General features: G+C 41.9%; 1 protein-coding gene across 5 annotated transcripts in view; it reads right to left on the reverse strand.

The window, feature by feature from the left end:
- Nucleotides 1–22,125, reverse strand: part of LOC139564013 (semaphorin-6D-like) — a 151,345-nt gene extending 129,220 nt beyond the window's left edge. For all 5 annotated transcript variants that reach the window (XM_071383145.1, XM_071383148.1, XM_071383147.1 and 2 more), the window contains exon 1: nt 21,893–22,125. The gene's annotated coding sequence lies outside the window, so the exon portion shown is untranslated. The remainder of the gene's footprint in view (nt 1–21,892) is intronic.
- Nucleotides 22,126–26,951: the final 4,826 nt, after the last annotated feature.

The following is a 26,951-nucleotide window of genomic DNA, read 5'->3' on the forward strand; positions in this document are numbered from 1 at the left end:
TACATTAACTCAACCGTCCCAGGATCGGTGGGTCCCCCATGGGACGGTTGAGCTAACACACACACACCCGTTCAAAAGTTTGGGGTCACTTAGAAATGTCCTTATTTTCCATGGAAACATACATGAAATGATTTGCAAAATGAATAGGAAATATAGACAAGACGTTGACAAGGTTATAAATAATGATTTTTAGTTGAAATAATAATTGTGTCCTTCAAACTTTGCTTTCGTTAAAGAATCCTCCATTTGCAGCAATTACAGCCTTGCAGACCTTTGGCATTCTAGTTGTCAATTTGTTGAGGTAATCTGAAGAGATTTCACCCCATGCTTCCTGAAGCACCTCCCACAAATTGGATTGACTTGATGGGCGCTTCTTACGTACCATACGCTCAAGCTGCTCCCACAACAGCTCAATAGGTTGGAGATCCGGTGACTGTGCTGGCCACTCCAGTATAGATAGAATACCAGCTGACTGCTTCTTCCCTAAATAGTTATTACAGTTTGGGTCATTATCCTGTTGTAGGAGGAAATTGGCTCCAATTAAGCACCGTCCACATGGTATGGCGTTGCAAAATGGAGTGATAGCCTTCCTCCTTCAAGATCCCTTTTACCCTATACAAATCTCCCACTTTACCAGCACCAAAGCACCCCCAGACCATCACATTGCCTCCACCATCCTTGACAGATGGCGTCAAGCACTCCTCCGGCATATTTTGATTTTTTCGGAGTCTCACGAATGTTCTTCTTTGTGATCCGAACACCTCAAACTTAGATTCGTCTGTCCATAACATTTTCCCCCCAATTTTCCTCTGTCCATTGTCTGTGTTCTTTTGTCCATCTTAATATTTTCTTGTTATTGGCCAGTCTGAGACATGGCTTTTTCTTTGCAACACTGCCTAGAAAGCCAGCATCCCGGAGTCGCCTCTTCACTGTTGACGTTGAGACTGGTGTTTTGCGGATACTATTTAATGAAGGTGCCAGTTGAGAACTTGAGGCGTCTTTCTCAAACTAGACACTCTAATGTACTTGTCCTCTTGCTCAGTTGTGCACCAGGGCCTCCCACTCCTCTTTCTACTTGGTTAGAGCCAGTTTGCACTGTTCTGTGAAGGGAGTAGTACACAGCGTTGTACGAGATCTTCAGTTTCTTGGCAATTTCTCTCATGGAATAACCTTCATTTCTCAGAACAAGAAAAGACTGATGAGTTTCAAAAGAAAGTTATTTGTTTCTGGCCATTTTGAGCCTGTAATCGAACCCACAAATGCTGATGCTCCAGATTCTCAACTAGTCTAAAGAAGCTAGTTTTATTGCTTCTTTAAATCAGAACAACAGTTTTCAGCTGTGCTAACAATTTCAAAAGGGTTTTCTAATGATCAATTAGCCTTTTTAAATGAAAAACTTGGATTAGCTAACACAACGTGCCATTGGAACACAGGAGTGATGGTTGCTGATAATGGGCCTCTGGACATCTATGTACAGTCGTGGCCAAAAGTTGAGAATGACACAAATATTCATTTTCACAAAGTCTGCTGCCTCAGTTTGTATGATTGCAATTTGCATATACTCCAGAATGTTATGAAGAGTGATCAGATTAATTGCAAAGTCCCTCTTTGCCATGCAAATGAACTGAATCCCCAAAAAACATTTCCACTGCATTTCAGCCCTGCCACAAAAGGACCAGCTGACATGTCAGTGATTCTCTTGTTAACACAGGTGTGAGTGTTGACGAGGACAAGGCTGGAGATCACTCTGTCATGCTGATTGAGTTCGAATAACAGACAGGAAGTTTCAAAAGGAGGGTGGTGCTTGGAATCATTGTTTTTCCTCTGTCAACCATGGTTACCTGCAAGGAAACACGTGCCGTCATCATTGCTTTGCACAAAACGGGCTTCACAGGCAAGGATATTCCTGCCAGTAAGATTGCACCTAAATCAAACATTTATCAGATCATCAAGAACTTCAAGGAGAGCGGTTCAATTGTTGTGAAGAAGGCTTCAGGGCGCCCAAGAAAGTCCAGCAAGCGCCAGGACCGTCTCCCAAAGTTGATTCAGCTGCGGGATCGGGGCACCACCAGTACAGAGCTTGCTCAGGAATGGCAGCAGGCAGGTGTGAGTGCATTTGCACGCACAGTGAGGCGAAGACTTTTGGAGGATGGCCTGGTGTCAAGAAGGGCAGCAAAGAAGCCACTTCTCTCCAGGAAAAACATCAGGAACAGACTGATATTCTGCAAAAGGTACAGGGATTGGACTGCTGAGGACTCGGGTAAAGTCATTTTCTCTGATGAATCCCCGTTCCGATTGTTTGAGGCATCCGGAAAAAAGCTTGTCCGGAGAAGACAAGGTGAGCGCTACCATCAGTCCTGTGTCATGCCAACAGTAAAGCATCCTGAGACCATTCATGTGTGGGGTTGCTTCTGCCAAGGGAATGGGCTCACTCACAATTTTGCCTAAGCACACAGCCATGAATAAAGAATGGTACCAACACATCCTCCGAGAGCAACTTCTCCCAACCATCCAGGATCAGTTTGGTGACGAACAATGCCTTTTCCAGCATGATGGAGCACCTTGCCATAAGGCAAAAGTGATTACTAAGTGGCTCGGGGAACAAAACATCGATATTTTGGGTCCATGGCCAGGAAACTCCCCAGACCTTAATCCCATTGAGAACTTGTGGTCAATCCTCAAGGAGGCAGGTGGACAAACAAAAACCCACAAATTCTGACAAACTCCAAGCATTGATTATGCAAGAATGGGCTGCCATCAGTCAGGATGTGGCCCAGAAGTTCATTGACAGCATGCCAGGGCGGATTGCAGAGGTCTTGAAAAAGAAGGGTCAACACTGCAAATATTGACTCTGCATCAACTTCATGTAATTGTCAATAAAAGCCGTTGACACTTATGAAATGCTTGTAATTATACTTCAGTATTCCATAGTAACATCTGACAAAAATATCTAAAAGACACTGAAGCAGCAAACTTTGTGGAAATTAATATTTGTGTCATTCTCAAAACTTTTGGCGACGACTGTAGATATTCCATAAAGAAATCTGCCGTTTCCAGTCATTTACAACATTAACAATGTCTACTCTGTATTTCTGATCAATTTTATGTTATTTTAATGGACATTTTCTTTGCTTTTATTTAAAAAACAATGACATTTATAAGTGACCCCAAAATATATATACTACCGTTCAAATTATTATATATATATATTTTTTTTTTACTCAAACCACCCGTGGGCAGGATTCGTATGTTCGATACCCCTCTCAATAATATAGCCAGGTTTATAGTGGAAGGCAAACAATGATTATTGAAGTAAAGGAAAGACCCGAGCAGCAAAAAAAAAAAAGAGACATTTAAATGTCCTGTGCTTAAGATGTCAGAAGAGAAATTCCATTGACTAACAAAGCAGAAGAGGACAAGTTTCTTTACAGATTCTTCTCTATTCAGAGAAAGGGAAGTTAACAAAATTGCACTTAGTTTACATTGATAATGGGCAGATTATGAATAAAATCTGTTGACAAATCCTAGAGAGAGTTGGAGATGGCCAAATCACAGGGCATCTCAGAACACAATCTGTTCTGGCAATCTGCTTAAAGAGAATTAGGCTTCACTTTGCCAGTTCCCCTTTCAGCACAGAGCGGTTTGAGAAAGCTTTGGATTTCTCTCTTTGAATTCTCCACTCTGACAATATGGCAAAGAGATCTTTCAAACAATGAAAAAAAGCAACCTGTTGGTTTAGTAAGTGATGTTGTTCCTCTGGATAGGCTGACACCTAGATTTAGGTCAAATCTTTTAAATGATGCCAGAGCATGTCTATGCTCTTGCAGTACACGGTTCATGTTGTGAATTATAGCACATTATGAGGGTTATCCAAGTCCTTGGCCACAAAAACGTACTCTACTGAAATCCCAAATCAGGACAAGGCCTTGCTTAACATGAGGGCCATCAATCACAATTAACATTTTGTAAACACATTAACCTGGTCATTGTTCTGGAAAATTCCTTCTGCCAGTCGATTCAGCAGAGCCTCAAGAAAGTGCATTTTCCCTCCCATTGCAGTGGCTATTTATAGTCAGACTGAACTTGGTCGGTCAAAATCATCTGCGATTGAACATTTTTGGGGCCATGATTAGAGCATTGGCCTAAATCCAAAACTAGGACCTTATCTATCCTAGACAAATAGTCAAGGTCGTGTATGTGACCTAGTTCCCCAAAAACACAGCAGGTAGTTCAACCTGTAAAGACATGTTAAAAAAAGAAGCCACTGGACAAAAAGAAAAAAACAGACCAGCTGGCAGCCACATGCTGGTTCCTCTATTGTCTCAAATTCTATAATAGCTCTGTTTATTTGTACTTTTTCTATTTTATCTATGCCCCCAGTATGAGGGGAAAAGGCCAAGAGCACCAAGAGAAAAAATCTAAACTGTAGTGTATCAATAACAGCCTATTTGTGGGTTGCGTGATATGCATGGGCTTCTGGCCAATATTCTATTGTTTTGCTCTTTTTTGGTCTGTAGCAAAATGTTGATCGATGAATGCTGGTACTTGCCATCTGTAAGAGCTGTAATGGATCAGTTCAGATTTCAAAGCACAGCCTGAGAAAGAACAAAACAAAATAATAACATATTCAGCGCTTGTGTGCAGTGAAAAACAAATTCCATTTCAAGTTCAACAGCAAAACATGATTAACTCCAAGGCACTAAAAGGTCCCAGACTTCAAATTGCTCCCAAATGCCCAGTAGGTGTATTTTAGAGGGTAGGGCTATGTGTTCTATTTTCCTTCGGAAAGGAGGGGAAGGTCGCACAGTTTAATCAACACCACAGATCAATAAGCCACCTGTTAGGATCATGCTCATACTATCTGATTGGTGCACTGCGATCAACTCGTCAATGCAATTTCTAAATATATTTTCCAGGAGTAAGGGAAAAAGCAAGCTTCTGTCGGGTTCAGTAAACGTTCAAGGCTCTTACCATATCGTATGTGGAGCTCAATCTTATTTTCCTTAAAACTTGCCTCAATCTAAAAGTATGATACGCAAGCCAGCATAACAGTAGCATAAGCTAAACACCTAAAAAAGGAAAAAAGGAAATGTAAATTGGTAGGGGAAAAAAAGATCTGAGAGGGCTTTGAGATAATGGTGCCAGCATAATATTTTCTGATTGGGTAACATTAGTAGAGATGAACGAGTCCACCACCAGAGCTAAGGCAACAAAACTGTCCAGCCTGGGCTTCCTCTCAACTCTGTGATAACATGTAAACACCGTTACAAAATCCACTGCTCGTAATCACAACTTGGTACGTAATCATGTACAACTCTGGCAGCTGAAACATTTTACAGGATGTTTGTTTTATTTGCAACTTCATTCCACTCTTTTCAGACGCTTCCATATATGGTTGGAAGGACAAACAAGCAGCTCACACACCGACATGTTAACGTGTGTTGACATGAGCATGTGCGATTCTGCATCGATTCTGAATATGGATCTTCAACAGTGAAAGAGATACCACATCTCCAAAGAAACCAGAAAACCTCCATTAACCAGCAAAATAGCACAAATGACAACAACCACAGATCTCGCCAAGCGGAGGAAGAGATGAAGGAAAGGGATAGAGGTTAGGAGAGGACAGATTTCTTCCAAACCCTGTGTCCCCTCCACTGACCTGGCAGTAGTTTGATTAATCACAGAGACTAAAGCGGGAAGACTTAGCTGCTCATTATCCAGGATCAGGACCAGGGTGCAGGATCAGGACCAGGGTGCAGGATCAGGACCAGGGTGCAGGATCAGGACCAGGGTGCAGGATCAGGACCAGGGTGCAGGATCAGGGCTCGACATTAAGATATTGGGATCATCTACAGCTGTGGACCACCATGTCACTGCGGGTGGTGCCATTGTCCAACCCCCCTTGAAGGTTTAATACAGGGGTTCCAAAATGGTCGTTGTTCAAGCATATATGTTTCAAGCTCACCTAATTTCTGTTACAGTCAATATTAGCAACGGTTTGCGGTTCAAACTACCTCATGGACTACCTCAAACTACTTAAGGCGAGAGTGCCAGAATTTCTATTTTCACAATTTTTATGATATCTCCGATTACTTGAGAAGAGGAGAGACATCTAAATTGTCAATTAAAATGTAGACTTTTGAAAGGGACTAACTTGGTGCACATAATTGAGCCCTTTTTCTAGAAATGCATGAAGAACCATCCATATGTGAGCCAAATATAGCCACTCAAAGAACATCAAAATATCATCAGTTGAGTTCAAGCTAAACTCAAGAGCTATCTTGTGCATGTCATCTCATTGTCAAAACAACTTTACTAGGAGAAAATGCAAGACAAGCAAGGGAGTTTTTCAGCTCTACATAAAATGTTAAAAGAACTAACCACAGAAATGAGCATATCTACAGAATACCAAGAACATGTTCATCGGGCACACAGAGTACCCTGTAACTGTCCTTCCTCCTCTCAGCTGTAAATTATTGTGGGTCAGTGTAGTATTGTGGGTCAGTGAGAGTGAAATCACAAGGAGCACACACACAGTCCAGCAAAAGGGCGAGGCATGTTGTGACTACTCGTCTCTCGCCATTCCTTCACCACATTCCCATACTCTGTCTTAACAGTGAATAAGGGTAAATGACTTGACCTCCCTCCTAACATGGCCCCTTTCCCCAGATAACCAAAGAAAATCAATCAGTATTCAGATCAAGCCACAACTCCACCTTAACCCCTGACCCCTGACCTCACCCGGCTCTCCTCAGACCATGACGGGGGTTTGTCTGTGCTGCCTGTGTCAGGCTTTAAGAAAGTCCTCGTGTCAAGGGGAGGAGCAGCGGTCTAACCCTGTCAAGGCCAACACAATCAATCCAGCGGAGGAGTTCAAGGTGGTCTGACACACACCTGACCCTGACGCTGAAACCATGGCAACAAGCTCAGCCAATGATTTTCCTGTCAAACCCCCACCACCACAGAGAGTGTCTGAGAAACAGCCCAGGATATGCTCATGTTTCAGAGGAGGCACTGGAGGACAGTTTTTTGTTGTTGTCTAGTTTCACTCCATCTACAACAACGTGACATAGCATAGTCTAATCTGCAAGGCTGAACAACCCTGATGCAGGTATAACTGGGGACCAAGGGGAGGGTATTAGCATAGCATAATTACACTGGGGAAAGCTCCATGGAACAATAGTGTGGACACCAGGGAGCAAGACATAGCCCACAATTTGCCATTGTGCTCCTTCCCCCTTTCTTACCCCATTGATATTGGAGAATAATGCCGGAATTCAGACTGTTAGTTTAACCGATGGTGCATTTAGTATAATAATACCAGGCGGTGCACACGGTTAATGTGATTAGCAACCCTGTGCTGACACCTCACCATCCTCCCCCCGTGGGGTATTATCATGCTAATCTAAAAGAGAGAAAACATTGATTTGACTGAATGGAAAATATAGTAGGAGGTAGGGACCACGGAGCCCAGTGAACACAATGCCTGCGTATTCAGCCTAGTCTGCCAAGGCGAGTGGGTAGACAAATGGACATAGACATAATGCTCACTGGTTAATTAAAGGAACATAATTAAAAAGGTCTTGCGTGTGAATGGTCACCTCAATGCAATCACTGACCTGATTGTCCCATACGTGTTCCTCAGAGCTCAGTCTGTCTCTCTCCATTACGACTCCATTAGCACCTCAGAAGTGTTCCGACTGAGAAAAGGGAAAGACGAAATGGGACAAACTATGGGAGATGTGTAGTTCATTGTGGTGGTGGTGGGGGGGGCTTGCTGGTTAGATGAGACCTATCCCATCTGGACAAAAGGAATACCTATGGAAGAATGCTGTTCATTGACCACAGCTCAGCATTCAACACCATAGTACCCTCCAAGCTCATCATCAAGCTGGAGGCCCTGGGTCTCAACCATGCCCCCAGGTGGTGAAGGTAGGAAACAACACCTTCACTTCACTGACCCTCAACACTGGGGCCCCACAAGGGTGTGCGCTCAGCCCCCTCCTGTACTTCCTGTTCACCCATGACTGCATGGCCATGCACACCTCCAACTCAATCATCAAGTTAGCAGACGACAACAGTAGTAGGCTTGATTACAAACAACAACGAGACAGGGAGGGAGGAGGTAAGGGCACTCGGAGTGTGGTGTCAGGAAAACAACCTCTCACTCAACGTCAACAAAACAAAGGAGATGATCGTGGACTTCAGGAAACAGCAGAGGTAGCACCCCCCTATCCACATCGAAGGGACAGCAGTGGAGAAAGTGGAAAGTTTGAAGTTCTTCGCCATACACATCACAGACAAACTGAAATGGTCCACCCACACAGACAGTGTGGTGAAGGCAGCGCAATAGCGCCTCTTCAACCTCAGGAGACTGAAGAAAGTTGGCTTGTCACCCAGGTCTGCACAACGCATCACCGGGGGCAAACTATCTGCCCTCCATGACACCTACAGCACCCGATTTCACAGGAAGGCCAAAAAGATCAAGGACATCAACCACTCGAGCCACTGCCTGTTCACACCGCTACCATCCAGAAGGTGAGGTCAGTACAGGTGCATCAAAGCTGGGACCGAGAGACTCAAAAACAGCTTCTATCTCAAGGCCATCAGACTGCGAAACAGCAATCACTAACCCAGAGAGGCTGCTGCCTACATTGAGACCCAATCACTGGCCACTTTAATAAATGGATCACTAGTCACTTTATACAATGCCACTCTAAATAATGTTTACATATCTTACATTACTCATATCGCATGTATACCGTATTTTATACCATCTATTGCACCTTGCCTATGCCGCTCAGCCATCGCTCATCCATATACTTACATGTACATATTAACCCCTTTAGATTTGTGTGTATTAGGTAGTTGATGGGGAATTATTGAAGTGTTAGATACTACTGCACTGTTGGAACTAGAAGCACAAGCATTTTGCTACACTCTCATTAACACCTGCTAACCATGTGTATGTGACAAACCTTTGGAACCTTTTTTGTGACCATCGAAAATAGTCACGGATACTGACTGTGATTATAGTAGCAGGTAATGGAACCATGTTTAGAGTGTGACAGTGGGAGGTAGGGGTCATTTCCGCTGTGGTGGCTATTTGGGTCCTTTCAAATTAGGTGACTAAAGATATACCCGGTTTACTGTACCTCTCTCTCATCTCTCTGAGACGAGGCAGTAAAGCAGTATCAAGCTCTGCAGTTGGAGACTTGTTTACCTTAAGTTGTCTTTCATACCGTCCATCACCAGTGATTGCCCCTCAGGGAGAGACTGGTCGAGGCAGAGAGATAATGTGGAAAAGCAATAAAGGAGGATAAAATGAAGCCGCCTTGGAGGCACTGGGCAGGAGAAAGAGAACCTGTAGGAGTGCGTTTGTGTGCGTCAACACAAATATGTTTACTGTATCTGTGTAAAAGACTAAAACACATGGTAAACATCGTAACAGCTGTTACAACACACAAACACACACCTGCATGTATGAGTCACCACATGGTTAACTGGCACACCCGCGGAATGGGACGATTGCAGTGAGAAGGAGAGGGGGGGGGGGGGCAATTGTACACACCCTGGCCGGGTGCCCTGGGTAGAATTATTTGACACTAACTCCCTGGACCTCTACCCCCACAGACCGGTTTAAAAATAACCCTGAATCAGGCGAAAGGGTCTGGAGTTCTGAGAAATCCAGGAAAATGAGAGCGATAGGAGTCTGTTACTGAACTAATCTTGCACCTCGTCCAAACCAAACGACTGATATCATTATCACCACCCAGAGATGTAGACCTACACTGTAAAAACCAGCACATACACCAACACATGCATAAATACACACACATACACATTGACGTTAAACAAAGCGAAGACTAGCAGACACTTGAATGCGATCCATTGTCATCCCTTCCCTAAGTGCATACATGTACAGTACACGCTAAGTCTTGATAGACCCCGGCCAAGTTTCCAGTAACAAGGTCGAACAAGACAGCTATTTATGGATAGTTGGGAAATTCAATGCAGGGTTTTGAACAAGCTAATAAAAACCCAATTGGCAGTATGCATGTCATATAACACCAATGTGTGAGACTAGCATATTTATTTTCAATAGTCGCATGATACCATTCAACAACAAAAAAACTAAGCGGTTTAATCAAAACACTTTTGTGTAAATGAATACCATTCACTTTTTGAGTGCGTGCAGAGCCTGAATCGGGTAAGATGAGGCATTACTGCATGAAGCAGCGGCTTTAAGCGGGAAAAACAAGCTTAGGTTTTTAATTTCCTGCTTCATTTCACGTTTCGGGCCCATAAAAATCCTAATTTCCAAAAACTGCAATAAACTACTTTGAGACATGATCATGACTCAGAATAGGTTCTGCAGTCGCTGAATTTTTTCCCATGCAGTTATTGCTTTACGGTATAAGCTATATCTGTGACAACAGACACAATAACTGTGCCCCAGATTCTAAGAACACAAACAAAGACTAATAGGGGGGAATTTCGACGAAAGTGAAGCATGCGTAAATGGAAAGTACATTTTATTTGCTTTTCTCTATATCCGTATTCTGATGTTACGCCTAAGAATAGCATGCTATTCAGCTACTATTCGTTTGGGGTAGAGATCAAAGAAATGAAGGTGTGGCAGAGGTGTCCACAGAAACACTGTATTCCTTTACGCAAAATGAAATGATGAATAAGGTCAAGCAACCTGTCGGTTCCAAGTGCAACAACATCTTTCTTTTACACATTTACAGAGCTATTTGAGTAATCCGTTTGGATAAGGGAATTGTACATATGACAATTGTTTTAGATCTATTTTACCTTATGATCCCTGGAGACAAATGTGAAACCAGTCATATTTCAGCAAGCTAAAAAGCATGTCAACATGACAGGTATTTCGTACTCTTTTCCACAGTGACGTATAAATAGCTTTGCCGTTATTCAGAATTCTAATTGTAGGCCTTAAAGCTTCATAATTTGTGGGTCTGAAATTTGGAGACCCAAGCTGAGGCTCTAGCCTATGAAAACCCGTGCGCACTGACAGTAGCGGCGAACCTACCGAGTTGATGTATGCACTCTGGAATTATTTAATTATATGGCCGGACATTTTCGTAATTAAAAAAATATTTTATTTCTATCATATTAAGTACTAGCCAATATCAGTAGCCACCATCAGTAACACCCACAGAAATAGGCCTACAGTGCCTTCAGATAGTATTCACACACCACTTAACTTTTTCTAAATTTGTATGTGTTTCAGGCTGAATTTTAAATGGATTAAATTGAGATTGTGTCCCACAATACCCCATAACTTCAAAGTGGAATTATGTTTTTAGAAATGTATTAAAAATGTAAAACGGAAATGTCTTGAGTCAATACGTATTCAACCTCTTTCTTATGGCAATGCTAAATAAGTTGAGGAGTAAAAATTTGCTTAAGTCACATAAGTTGCATGGACAATGATAAGTGTTTAACATGATTTTTGAATGACTACCTCATCCCTGTACCCCACACATAGAGATATTTGTAAGGTCCCTCAGTCGAGCAGTGAATTTCAAAAACAGATTCAACCACAAAGACCAGGGAGATGTTCCAATTCTTCACAAAGAAAGGGACTTATTGGTAGATGGGTAAACACAAAAAAGCAGACACTGAATATCCCCTTTGAGCATGGTGCAGTTATAAATGACACTTTGGATAGTGTATCAATGCACCCAATCACTACAAAGATACAGGTGTCCTTCCTAACTCAGTTGCCGGAGAGGAAGGAACAACTCAGGGATTTCACCATGAGGCCAACGCTGACTTTAAAAAAGTTAAGAGTTTAATGGCTGTGATAGGAGAAACATAAGGATGAATCAAAAACATAGTTACTCCACAATACTAACCTAAATTAAATACAAACAGAATAGAATACAAACATTCCAAAACATGTACGCTGTTTGCAATAATGCACTAAAGTAGAACTGCAAAAACTGTCCTGAATACAATGCATTATGTTTGAGGCAAATCCAACACGTCAGTGAGTACCACTCTTCGTATATTTAAGCAGGATGGTGGCTGCATCATGTTATGGGTATGCTAGTCATTGACAAGGACTAATGAGTTTTGTTTAGGATAACACGAAACGGAATAGAGCCAGGCAGGCAAACCCCTAGAGGAAAACTTGGTTCCAACAGACTTTCCAACAGACACCGGGAGACACATTCACCTAATAACCTAAAACACAAGGCCAAAAATACACTGGAGTTGCTTACCAAGAAGACATAGGAACATTCAATGTGGCCTAGTTACAGTTTTGACTTAAAAACGTCTTGAAAAAAAATCTATGGCAAGACTTGAAAATGGCTGTCTAGTCAACAAACAATCCAAGTGTGCAAAGCTCTTAGAGACTTACCCAGAAAGACTCACAGCTGTAATCGCTACGAAAGGTGATTCTAACATGTATTGACTCAGAAGGTTGAATACTTCTCTAATCAAGATATAGTAGTGTTTTATTTTATACATTTTATAGAAATATGACACTTTTTGCATCATTCCCTTACATTTTTAGTTTACTTTTCTTTCGTCTGTCAAGTCCGTATGGTTGTTCCTGAGGGTCAATAGTGTTTTACAATAGGCTAACATATTACAAGTGCCATAATTTGGGACATGTAGCCTATTTGAATCATTATGGAACACAGACCATACCTAGTGTCATGACTCTCCTGTGAGGATCAAATGGCTCAGCTCAGCAATGGTTGACAATAACCAGACCCTCTCCCACCTACAAAGAGGGGGGGACTGTTGGGTTGATAGCTCACACTCGGTTGTAAATTATCCCGGAGAGGACTCTGTTGCTCTCCAGTTTTGGCTAAAGAAATGTCCTTTGTCTCCAAGGGCCTTTTCCCGCCCAAAACGCTAACATCCAAAACGTGAATGTGGGGAATGGTCAGTGGGGAACCATGGAAAACTAAATGTAATATTGGTTTTCATTTTGTGATGTCATTTTTTTAAAACTGTATGGATGAAATACTGTAACTTGGAAAGTATATCTCCTTTATCTATCAAGTTTCCATCCAATACGTTGTGCATATAATATAAAACATTATTAAAGTATTTTTGTTAAGATAGGAATGTGATTTTAAGAGGTATAAGAGAATCTATCTCCTATAAACTGTACATAAGTAAGTAGCCACGCCCCGAGTGAGGTTGGAGAGCGTGTCAGATGGACGGCGCCATCCCCTTTCGCCAGAGTGGATAAAAAGCCTTGGTAACGAAATGAACATTCGACCAGGAAACATGAGATGTTAGCTACATGTTTGAAACTTTGCGCCTCAACGCGCGGTGAAGAAATAAACTCATCTTCCATTAGACCAGCAAGACGAAGAGCTGCAGCCCTTTTCCATAGTGGTCTGAATCCTGCACCCTGAATAATCAACGAGGAGGAAGAGGTGACAAACTCCCCTCTCAGTCCCTGGTACAGCTGATTAGCTGTCCGGAGTCAAATATCTCAACCTCTTCAAACCATCCCTTCCTACTACAAGTCTCAAATCACCGTAGTACGCTACTCTTATCACCCCACTGGAACCATCGGCACGGCTGGAAAATCTTCAAATAAGCAGCTTCAGGAGCCAATGGAAGAGAACTCTTTAGTTCGGTTTAGGACTACACAATGGACAAAGGCACCCAAACGTAAATACATTAATGATTTCTTATTCCAAACGGGCAGCGGTTCATGTGCAAACTATATGATTGTGAGAATAGTTCTAGAATATATGTCATTCTCTCTCTGTGGGTCTGTAAAACGCCATGTTGCGTCAGTCCACTAGGGACTTTCTTCTCATGTATCAAGTGGGTATGTTATCCTGGTATTATTTAGTTAGCTAGTAAATCAATAATTAAAACATTTTCTGTAGTACTGAATAATGAGCAAGGCTGGGGTTTTTGCAAATCCAAGAAGGTTACAACTGGTCAGAATAATGATATGATAAGAGGTAATGATTAATAAAAACTGTTTATCGATGAAATAGATATATACACATTTATTCTTAATTGAACCTTTATTTCACTAGGCAATTCAGTTAAGAACAAATTCTCATTTACAATGACGGCCTACCCCGGACGACGCTGGGACAATTGTGCGCCACCCTATGATACAGCCTGGATTTGAACCAGGGACTGTAGTGACGCATCTAACACTGAGATGCAGTGCCTTAGACCGCTGTTCCACTCGGGAGCCTTATAGAGTTTAATTCGGGAGATGGTAACTCTTTAAAACAACCTCTTCCGTGGTGCCCCAAATCCTAATGAGTTAATTGTTGCATGATTATTTTTTTTTAAATAATAATAATTTTAATTAAAATCGGGTGACAATTAAACACAGTTAGTTGGTTTAATAAATAATGTCATCAGATTAATGAAATTAAAGTCACAACAATAGCAGTTTAAACCTGGAGCACGGTTCATGACGACTGGATCGTTGTCATCACAGTTCCGGGATTAGTGAGGATTATTAGGGTAGATTTATAGGACTGCTGTTCAACCCCTATTGTACCCTTTTCTCACCTTCCAATATTTCATGAATTGAACACGGAAACTTTCATGATGAATCAAACCGCTGTTGACTACAATGCTTTCCACAGTTGTGTCAAGTTGGCTGGTAGTGGATCTCTACTCTGAATAGATCATTCCATCTCATCCCACAGATGCACTATTGGATTGAGATCTGGTGACTGGGCAGGCCACTGCAGTAAACTGAAATCGACCGTAATTTTCTTGGAACCATTCCTGAACAATACTAGCCTTGTGGCATTATCCTGCAGAAAAAAATGAAGGGATGCACCTGATTGGCAATGATGTTCAGATATCCTGTGGCATTCAAATGTTGCGCCACTTTTATCAAGGGGCCCAATACGTGCCATGAAAACACACCCCCCATTACACCATCACCACCCTGCAATGTTGACACGCGGCATGATGGATGCATGTACTCATGTGGTTTTCTCCATGCTCTAGTCCTACTATCAGCGTGAAACAGCAGGAACCGGGATTCAGACCCGGGAATGTGTTTCTGATTCTCCAGTATTTTCTCCATTTAGCCCACTGCAACCACAGTTTCTTGTTTTTTGCTGAAAAAAGTGGAACTCTAAGGTCATAGACCTCCATACCCCATTTGTTGTCAAGGTACAATGAGTTGTGCATTCTTTTATTGTTTTTTGGGCACCAATGTTGTACTGGACTGTTAGTTGACTAGCTGTAGCCCATCTGTTGCTCTGCACATTTTGTGTCAGCCTCCTTTGTTGAAGTGGATTTAACAGATGACATCAATAAAGGATCATAGCTTACACCTGGATTCACTGGTCAGTCTGTCACAGAAAGAGCATGTACAATGTTTTGTACACTCAGTGTATATTCTAGTGAGCCTGTCAAGAAAATTATAATTAAAAAGTTAAAGTATTTAAAGGGATGGTTTTAGATACATGTACTGAAAACACTATTGAATGAAAACTCCACAAGAAAATCTGTTGGCCAGCAAGTGGGAGGCTTTTCAGAGATTCAATGTAATATATTTAGCACCCGCAAGGGAATCACACCTGAAAAGCCCGTTACGCACCTGCATAAGGTAAGTCTGAATACCAACTGCTGAGAAGTGCCTAGGAAAGGCGTGCGTAAAAAAGGCATACATTTCCTAAGTCTGAATCAGGCCCTAATGCATGATTACATGTATTTTGTGGCATGAATGATGGATTTTTGTTGATGTTATTCTCCTACTTACTCTGCCTATTTCCCAATCTCTCTCGCTCTCCCTCTTTTACTAATGTCCTCCTCAAACATTTTGTCTTTGCGAAACAGATCTTTCCTGCATGCTAAGAAATTGTGGGTCGATTTCCAAGAATAACACGCTCCAGCATGCACCCACATTTAAAATTCCTGGAACGTGGTTAGTAGAGTCGGTTTTGTATTTTATTTCTAGCCTAAAAATAAAAACATTATATTTTGAAATCATGCAGGAACTTCAGCTATAGTGAAATCCATTGCATGATCACCAAAATAGACTATACAAAAACTGCATGAATGCACCACCAGAAACAAAATCAACTTAAACCCATTATAAGGATTTCGGATACAACTAAGCCCAAACACCAGCGAATCCAAAGTAAACATTTAGTGAAGTGAAGTGGATGGACTGCTTCGGTTTCAACATGAGCAGCTAATCAATGAGGCAGGATGGAGGGAGGCTGCCCTCATTATGAAGTGATTAAGAGATAATTTGGAACAAAAACCACTGCACCTTTAGCCCCACTAGGACTGCGCCAATCAATAAAGTGTATGTGTGGCCAGCACCAATTTACAGGAGGGCTTGTTTCGTTAACTTGCATTCTATGAGAAGATGAGCAGCAGAGTAACAAGATTGTGGCAAAATATGTTGCTTCCTGCATTAAGTAGCCAGTGGGAAAGTGTATTGATTCAAGTTTACTGATACCTGTTGGTACTGTATGCATATAATAGTATCTCAATGCCTGAATATTGCCCTTGAGTTTGTTAATGGTGCATTGGGGGCTCTGGGGGATTGTGGGTGTCGCAGTTAAATGTGTGTTTAAAAAAGGCAACGGTCTTAGTCATCGCTCAGTAATCCTCAGGGATGAGACTCAATGTGCAAATGAAGAAGTAGCTACCTCCTCAGATGAAATATGCATGAAAGGGAAAGACTTTATCTCAACAGGATGTATTTCTTGCCCAAAACTCTTCTCCCTTACCAGCCCTGAGGGTACCGGGCACAATCTTCCCGTCACACTAATCAAACAGCCGTGTGTGTGTGTGTGTGGCCAATCTCTTTTGAGGAAGACAAAGAGGTAGTGGAATCTAAAAGGATTACTCAACTGCAGATTGTAATTCTGTAATTCTGTGATTTGTGAAGGTGCTTCAAACAAACATAGACAAGCCACTCTGACAGCATGATTTACATACTAATATAACACAAATAAAGTAGGATGAAAACATTTTCACATGCAAATACTTTTTTAAGGGTTGAGAAACTTTTACTGACCTGAATACATAAATGAGATACTATCTGCTGACACAGGTTACATTCCCCCTGTAATTGCTGGGACCCTTCCACTTCAGTTCATGGAGCTTAACCAGACACTTACCCGGCATTCTCGGCCCGTGGCTGCTGCGGGTTAGCTGAACAGCCAAAGACCATGTTTGACAAGGGGTTAACACTGCTGGAAAACGCTTTATAAAACCACAGGAAGACAGCCAGTCTGGAAAGGAGGACCGAGGCCTGTCACTTGTCCAGAGTGTTCTTTTTTTCATTCTATCCTTTGGTTGAACTCAACTCTTTTTCCTCCCAAATTCACACACTCACCAGCTCTGGTATAATTACCCGTACAGTGCTAACCGCGGCAGTGTGACAGGAGGGCAGCCATCGCTCGCCTGTTTTTAAGAATCAGAGCTAATTACTGCCCTGTCAAGGACTCTATTTAAATGACTGCTACTGATGGGGCTAATAGGATAAAACAGTGTCAATATTGAACACAGTCAATCAGACATTTATTTTGGGCACGCAGGTCCTGGTGTGAGTGCTGAAATTAACATAGATAAACAGAAAAATAAATAACAGAAGTTTTGAAAAGGGGTGATATTCAAACCAATACTAGAAAATGCAATAAATCATGCAAAATCTATGATGACCAAATACAGTGAAGCTTAGCATTGTAATGAGGACTCAGTAAAACAAGTTTCTGCATTGTGAAGAGCAAACGGCTGAAACACAGTAAAGTACATTCCCCCTACTGGTCCCGGACAATGACTGAAAACTCCCTTCAGCTGCCATGGCAAAGCCACGAGGCTTTCCTAAACCCACCATTTGTAATGCTTGATGCTACATGTTAATGTGATTTTCTCCCATGGTCTGTTGGAGGGGCCAGACCTGAAGGCCAAAGCCTGGTGGTCTCAGCAGATAGCTGGGACAGGCCTGTCCCGTGTCAGCCTTGGGTTATGGATGATGGGGATGCTCTGGGGCTGACAGGTAATAATTCACTCCCCAGGGTTCCAGAACCCTTCGCTGAACAGAAGCAGGCAGGCAGGGAGGGTGGCAGACTGCACGGCCTTGCAAAACCCTCCTTTCCTTATTTTCCCCACCTTTCCACTCCCCCTAAGCCAGATATGGGGTCCCCATTGGCTGCCCAGTTGCCATGGGTAACAAACTACCATCAATATGAAATATGAGGTGCCACAGTCCAGTGCTTCACTCCGGTGCAGGGCCAAACAAAGTCCCATAGGCTGGGGGTGGGAGGCGAAGATTAACTGTTGCTTCTTCAAGCCAAACATAGTCACACTGCCCATTTTTAAACTCCAGCAGCCTTCTAGTGCCGTAGGTAGTACTTCAAAGTCACCTCAGACATATTGGTTACTGTCAATCCTCTACACTTACAAAAATATACTATAAAAGTCATATTGATCTCAAAATGGATGTTATCAACACAGAAGGGACAGATCGCAGTAATTCAACCACTTCAATTGATATGTGCCAGGGCATCTGGGGTCTCTCAGGTTCCTAACCAAAACCATTCAATATAATATTATGGATAGTATAATGGTACCACAGTCTTCCGCAGAAGACAGTTGCTTCTCTAAACAGTACAGTAACTTGAGTCTGGGCCAGTTCTGAAGTGTGTTGGAACAGTTGGAGAGGCAGCAGAGTTGGAATGAGGGAATATCTGCATCACAGGGGTGACCGTGGGCTGGGAGGTATAGGCTGTACTGTACGTCCCACAGGACCATAGTCCTGGACCGGAGCCTATTTCTGCCCTCATTACCCCGCGGACCATTACGGAGACACAGCCATCCACACGTCACAGCCCAGCACAGCCCTGAAGCAGACCTCCCGTCATTTAATACAAAACTATAGCTCCATCGGAAATTGGAAATAAAATTACACCCTAGTCTAAATGCACCATTAGCCATGCTAACCGAGCGTCGGCTCTTTCAGGGCTGAAATGAGAGCCGGACAACATGCAATTTGGGAGCCGACAGAGAGGGAATGGGCCGCCGACACTCGCCTCTCTCAGCGCCAGTCATTTACAACCATCACCCACCAGCCTGCAAGACCTGAGTTACTTATTGAATGGGGTTGGGTAATAAGAAAGCGGAGATGTGTGTTTCTGGGAGGTATAAAATGAGAAAGCGAGAGCAAAGTAAAAAGAGTTCAGAGAGGGCATACCGGTTGGGTAGGAGTTACAAATAATATGATAAACATATTATTCAAAAATGACAAAACCAGAAAAAGCTACAAACCTGTAGGATATTCCAACTCTTGTTGAAGGGAAGCAATATCACCACTTGTTGATTAGGCTATGACATCTAAACCACCTAATGTATAACAGGATTGTCATTTTCTCTGAGAGCAGCCTAGCCCTGACGACAAGCACCTGTGAAAAACTATGATACCAACTACAACTTTGGTTTCCTTTTTAACATGTCAAAGATGTGGGTGAATATAGTTTTTAATAAAATATCTGCAGCAAGAAACATTTAAAAAGGAGAAAAACAACCTTGTTTGTACTGTAAGATAATGATACCCTAGAGCTGGTGAGTTTTGCACCAGATTAACATGAATATTTAAATTTCTTCTAAACTTTGGAATCTAGACACAGTAATCACACATCCACATCACCAAAACAATTATGGAGGGGAAACACAGTGGCAATAAAGATGTGTCTATGTTAGTTGTGCATGCTGCCAGTGGCGTCATGACCATCGGCGGCACAAAGGCACGTGCCCCCTAATATGTCACGTTTTGAAATTAGTCATCTTCATTTTTAAGCCCATGTTTTATCATAATTATTTATAAAAAGATCTGTCAGCGGTATTTTACAGAGGGGACACACTGACTGGACTAGGCAAAGAGTACCCCCCCCATTCTCCCTAGTAAGTGGTCCCTTCCCAGGTGCACCGAGAAAAGAAAGGCAGGACACTATACACTAGTGCGTGTAGTATCGTCAGGAGGAGGAGGAGAGAGTGTACAGTAGAGTGACACACAGCGTTTGATTTGATTTTAGCTGATGGCTTGGGCAGGAGGTATGTTTTTAAATGAACGTGATCAAGCTACGTAGCCTATTGATTTCTTCTTCATGAATACATAAAATAAAAATGTTCTGTTGTTTGTCTGCTTCTACATCCACATTGCTTGCTGTTTGGGGTTTTAGGCTTGGTTTCTGTATAGCACTTTGTGATATCTGCTGATGTAAAAAGGGATTTATAAAAACATTTGATTGATAATACTAGCCACCTAGCAATTTTATGAAATTGGCCTTAGATTGCCAGCTAGATAGATTCCCAATCTCATAACTAGCTACCAAGCCATGTCAGGCTATCAATTAAGTTAGATTAGCTTGTGTAACCTGCCTGCTGGCCAGGTTGCTAGACTTTAGAAAAGCAAGAAATTATTAAATGTACTGAATAAGACTCGCATTCCTTTCAATCCTTTACCCAGATTTGAGCAGAACCCCTGTACTTCATGCCATACTTTGGTCAAGATATTTGACTTGCAGATATAAGCCTACAAAAAGCTTCTCTCTGTTGGGCATAGCTGAGAGTGGTTCTAAAGAGCATAAAAATATAGCCTATTTTTGTCTCAATCCAAGTCTGTAGGCTACACACAGACTGTCACCCAGACCTGTACCTTCAATGTCCTCCCATCCGGAACTAATGGACATTATTCTTGCTACTTCGACACAATATTGGCTATTATATTTTGGCTAGTGTTTATCAAAACGCATTAAAAACTACATGAAAAAAAACTCATATCAACATGTAACTCGAATCACTGTTATTGATAGCCTGAAAATACAGCTAGAGGCTATAAATGTGCACAAACTCAAAAACCATTAAAAAAAAATTAAGAATCAAGTTAATCAGCCTAAACATACAATCAAAGGATTCATCATTTGTTTCATTGCATTAGGACAGACTGCAGTTGTTGTGGGAAATTAAAAATCATCCACAACTAAAATCCCCCAATGCGCATTTTAATTAAGCTGCTATCAAAATGACAAGACATTGTCTATAATATAAAGCTGGTGAACCAAGTAAGGTAAATCTAGGTCTACAACAAGTTTGTCACACCACACAAAGGACTGCGAAATCACCCAACTCGATACATCTTGGCGCACGCAGCTACGCATTTCAACTTACTCTAACTGGCAACAATTTTCTACAAACGCGATCTTGTATTCACCTTGTTCAAATGGCTCTGTGAGATTCTATAACAGCGTTTGAAAGACATGTATGGTTGCAGGTATATTATATAGCCTACTCAAGTCTCATTTTCATTTATATAAACTATAGCCTACACAAATACAAACAGACGTCCGTCTGCACAACGACAAAACACAATCATATAGCCTATCCAAAAACGGATAGAGTATTTCTAGTATACTATTTTTGCATATTTATTTTCTGACAAATGCTCTTATCGCATGCATTTTGCTGAAAAGATGATCGAGCTGTAGCCGATGGTTTAGGTCAGGGTTTCTCAATCTCGGTCTTGGGGCCCCTCCTGGGTGCACGTTTTGGTTTTTGCCCTAGCACGACACAGCTGATTCAAATAACTAACTCTTTATCAAGCGTTGATTATTTGAATCCGCTGTGTAGCGCTAGGGCAAAGAACTAAACGGGGACTGGAGGTAGGTGGTCTAAACACGTTATGAATGGTAGACCTTCCTATAATTACCTACTAAGAACTAGAAGACGACATCGTTTGGAATAGCCCAATGTCCTCTATGTACAATGTAGATACTGGGGCAAACTTGTGGCACGACAAAATACTCCGATGCGCAAGTTCAATGTAGGTGCAGCAACCGAGACAGTCAGCTACTGGAGAAAGTGCCGTAGTTATAACTCTTACCTTTTTCTTTCGTTTTGGCTATCTTGTTTCGTTGACAATAATTTGATTCTTGCAGGACAGAGACCAGTGCTACAGAAGCGTTGAGACAAGATTAGTTATTTCTTCCAAAAATGCTCGTATTCCCAGAGCGCGAAAGAGCGCCCTTTGTTATGACAGAGACCCGCGCACGCTCGAGCTGGACTGCAATCACAACATACTTCACCCAGCGAAGAGCAGCGTCGGAGAATACACGCCCTAATGTGTTGAATTGGCAGCCAGTCGGGCCAATGGCAAGGGGGTGGATAGTACCAGACCTTGTTTGAGACGTGTTTTGTGCAAACCTTTTCTTTTGACTTTGCTACTCCCTCCACATCTCACTTTTGTCCAGTTGTTGGATACCTACACGTCTGGATCCTTGCAACCCGAGCCTGCAGCCAGTCTCTCCGCCTAGGGTATTTAAATCGAGATATCATTGAGCTTCTTTCTGAAGGGGGTTACTTTGCTCCACATATAAGAAAACTGAAAAAAAGACTTTCACGTTTCAAGTTACAAGTTTCTTCTCCGTTGCCTTCAGTTATTAATAGTTGTCCAAATATCAAATAGCATGGATCTAATTTACTCCATGTTTTGCTCATACATCTCTATAATTACATACACCATGACGTTTTAATAGCATTTTCAGTTTTCACATTAAATATGTGTAATAGCATCCTTTGTATTGTAATAATGGTTAAACAGTAAAACTGTTCTTCTTCAGATTATTAACAAAAAAAAGCGGCGCACTTAGTATAGGCTGCACAGAGCCAATAGTCTATGCATTTAATTTCTGTTTTCAGTAGGCCTTTTAGGTTCAAAATATATGCAGCCTAGCGTACAGTATGTCAAGGTGCTAAGTAGAGTTGTCCTGTCTAAGTTGACAGGCAGGGAATTAGGCAGGAGGAAGACAGAGTGCATAATGAGGGAACCAGTAGGGTTAATTGGTGAAAGTAGTTATACTGTATGAAGCTATTGCTCCCCTACAGGGGGATCCTACTGAGATATCTGCATAGGAGAGCCTTGCTGATCATTATAAATGATCCAACTGCAAATCACTGTCTAGTGGAGATAGTAATCATGTAGATAGACATTATTAAATATTCCGGTCACATCCTGTCTTTTAAGATAAAAAATATAAATTTTTATTATCATAGATGTCAGCTGTTAATGAGATTTTATTTTTTATAGTTTCTTGGTTACACAAATAACAGATTAACTTTAGTTTTATATTGACGGTTTGTATCCACTTTTAACATGCTTAGTCATGAACATCCCATTGGGTTCAGGGCGGCTGGAACCACAAAAAAATGGCTGATCATTTTTGGTGAGTTTAGGGTCAATGCTGATAGTTTTACTCCAGTCATTTCTCTTGGCAGTGAAATAGAGTCTGTGAGCCCGGCCATTGTGGTAAGGTGCCTTCAGGAGTAAGGAGAGGACAAGCTCCCAAGTCCGCGATCTGAGTGGACACGCTAAATCTCAGTAGGCATATGTTCAGTGTCAACTTTGCCAGTAGGGGCTTACTGGTTTTGGCAGTCTGAAATAAAAGAGCTGTTCCACTTCATTTTCTTGTTTTTAAGTTCAATAGGGCACTAGCTGAGTTTCATGATAGTGTGTAATACATACATCCCAAATATCTCCAGAGCAGGACAAAATGTACATGACAAATTATTACCCATCACTGGCACAGTTTTCAACCCATACCAACTCACCTTCTTGCGTGAGTAGGCAACACATTCTGGGTAAGGTTATTAGAGAACTAGGTTAAAGATATCCAATCAATAATATCATGCTATCTTGCCACACCATGGGATTGCAGAAAACAGACACACTGTATTTCTCCTATGCCAGCAAGCAAAAGAAAATAAACTAAATGCCAAGAAGCACTGGCTGTTATCAAAAAGACACGCATTCTAAAACTGGTCCAGCAACATATTGACTCTTTTTTTACACAATTGAATTGCAGTGAGCCAATGGGTGCTAAGTGAGGAGAAAGCATGTGAGCCCATCAGCACAACAGCTTAATTCATATAGACTTGTGAGTCCATGGGAATGACTAGAGGACTCTTGTCCGGATGCGATGTATCCATATTACCATGAGGCTCTTTCAGAGGGTTGAGAAAGCGAATGGCATTGAAAGTAAAAGGTAAAGCATCTTGAAGAATGCTGATAGTGGTATTCCGAAAGGACACTGTGTTTGCATGCTGTGAGGACTGAACACCTAAGGGTCTTCAAATCTGCCAAGGAACAATGCCATTTGAGTGTCAACTCTGTCGTTAACAGGAAATGGGTGTAATGCCAGCTAGCTTATACTGTCCAGAGCATTTGAGAGCAGACCGAATGGACTGGGATTCTTCTCACTCTCCCTCTCTCTCGCTTCCTGTCAACACCTCCAGTGCCTGGCCTCAAACAGCTTACTGCTGGTCTGGGTCTGTCACAAGACATCATCTCCACGCTGTTGACACACACTAAAACATATAGACACATGAACTACACGTGAACATGTATGTTTTTGATTTATACATAGGAAAATATGCTCATGCATGCCGGCACACACACAGAGTATACAGTTGAAGTTGGAAGTTTACATACAACTTAGCCAAATACATTTAAACTCAGTTTTTTACCATTCCTGACATTTAATCCTAGTAAAAATTCTCTGTCTTAGGTCAGTTAGGATCACCACTTTATTTTAAGAATGTGAAATGTCAGAATAATAGTAGAGAGAATGATTTATTTCAGCTTTTATTTCTTTCATCACATTCCAAGTGGGTCAGAAGTTTACATACACTCATTTAGTATTTGGTAGCATTGCCTTTAAATTGTTTATCTTGGGTCAAATGTTTCAGGTAGCCTTCCACAAGCTTCCCACAATAAGTTGGGTGAATTTGGCCCATTCCTCCCGACAGAGCTGGTGTAACTGAGTCAGGTTTGTAGACCTCCTTGCTCGGACACTCTTTTTCAGTTCTGCCCACAAATGTTCTATAGGATTGAGGTCAGGGCTTTGTGATGGCCACTCCAATACCTTGACTTTGTTGTCCTTATGCCATTTTGCCACAACTTTGGAAGTATGCTTTTGGTCATTGTCCATTTGGAAGACCCATTTGCAACCAAGCTTTAACTTCCTGACTGATGTCTTGAGATGTTGATTCAATATATCCACATAAAGTTCCTCCCTCATGATGCCATCTATATTGTGAAGTGCACCAGTTCCTCCTGCAGCAAAGCACCCCCACAACATGATGCTGACACTCTGTGCTTCACGGTTGGGATGGTGTTCTTCGGCTTGCAAGCGTCCCCCTTTTTCCTCCAACCATAACGATGATCATTATGGCCAAACAGTTCTATTTTTGTTTCATCAGACCAGAGGACATTTCTCCAAGAAGTACGATCTTTGTCCCCATGTGCAGTTGCAAACCGTAGTCTGGCATTTTTATGGTGGTTTTGGAGCAGTGGCTTCTTCCTTGCTGAGCGGCCTTTCAGGTTATGTCGATATAGGACTCGTTTTACTGTGGATATAGATAGTTTTGTACCCGTTTCCTCTATCTTCACAAGGTCCTTTGCTGTTGTTCTGGGATTGATTTGCACTATTTGCACCAAAGTACGTTCATCTCTAGGAGACAGAACGCATCTCCTTCCTGAGCGGTATGACGGCTGCATTATCCCATGGTGTTTATACTTTCGTACTATTGTTTGTACAGATGAACGTGGTACCTTCAGGCGTTTGGAAATTGCTCCCAAGGATGAACCAGACTTGTTGAGGTCTACAATTTTTTTTCTGAGGTCTTGGCTGATTTCATTTGATTTTCCCATGATGTCAAGCAAAAAGGCACTGAGTTTGAAGGTAGGCCTTGAAATACATCCACAGGTATACCTCCAACTGACTCAAATTATGTCAATTAGCCTATCAGAAGCTTCTAAAGCCATGACATCATTTTCAGGAATTTTCCAAGCTGTTTAAAGGCACAGTCAACTTAGTGTATGTAAACTTCTGACGCACTGGAATTGTGATACAGTGAATTATAAATGAAATAATCTGTCTGTAAACAATTGTTGGAAAAATGACTTGCATCATGCACAAAGTAGATGTCCTAACCGACTTGCCAAAACTATAGTTTGTTAACAAGCAATTTGTGGAGTGGTTGAAAAACGAGGTTTAATGACTCCAACCTAAGTGTATGTAAACTTCCAACTTCAACTGTATATAATTCATCCTGTTAACACAGGATATACCCTGTTTGTAACATATGACAGGAACATACACACACAAACACACTCCAATCAATCCTTCTGTGGACGTCATGTCTTGGTGTGTGGGTGTCATCATCTTCTCCTGTGCATCATGTGCTCACCCTTCCAGGAGCCTGGTTGCAGTGAACAACAAGTTACATTGTTGTCAGAGTAGGGAGTTAAAACAACGGGAAAAGACTATCTGTCAGGCTTATCTTTTCTCGTTTGTGTCCAATCACCAGAAAGAGCCAAAACTTATAGTATAGTGCTTAACAGGACAGTAAAATGATCAAATTCAAGCACTTATCAAGAGAACATCCCTGGTCATCCCTACTGCCTCAGATCTGGTGGACTCACTAAACACAAATGCTTCGATTGTGAATGATGTCTTAGTGTTGAAGTGTGCCCCTGGCTCTCCGTAACTAGATAAAAAACGCAACATGGCGAGACTTCCGGGCATGCTTGCGAAGCAGACCAAGCAGACCAAACCGGAGTTTGGGGTTTGAGAAGTCAATGAGAGAAGTGAAAAATTCTTAGTTGGCTGTTAATTATCTTGAAATCTAAAGCCACAACCTAGTCTGTCTTAAGTAAATGAACAACCTCGCGAAAGTGACCAACCGGCATGTCAAAACAAACTTAATATCGAAGGAATACCTTTGATTTGACGGCCTGCACATGCGCAGTTCGATGCGAGATGACCATTAGACCCAATGACTTGTTTCTGAGCATGAGCTTAGCTAGCCAACGTCGCCCTGACATCGCCTATAAGCATGATCTGGGATTTCTATTGGATAAACAGTTTTAGCCTGTCTCCATA

The sequence above is a fragment of the Salvelinus alpinus genome, chromosome 35 (genome assembly GCF_045679555.1).
Source record: "Salvelinus alpinus chromosome 35, SLU_Salpinus.1, whole genome shotgun sequence".
In the NCBI taxonomy this organism is placed as follows: domain Eukaryota; kingdom Metazoa; phylum Chordata; class Actinopteri; order Salmoniformes; family Salmonidae; genus Salvelinus; species Salvelinus alpinus.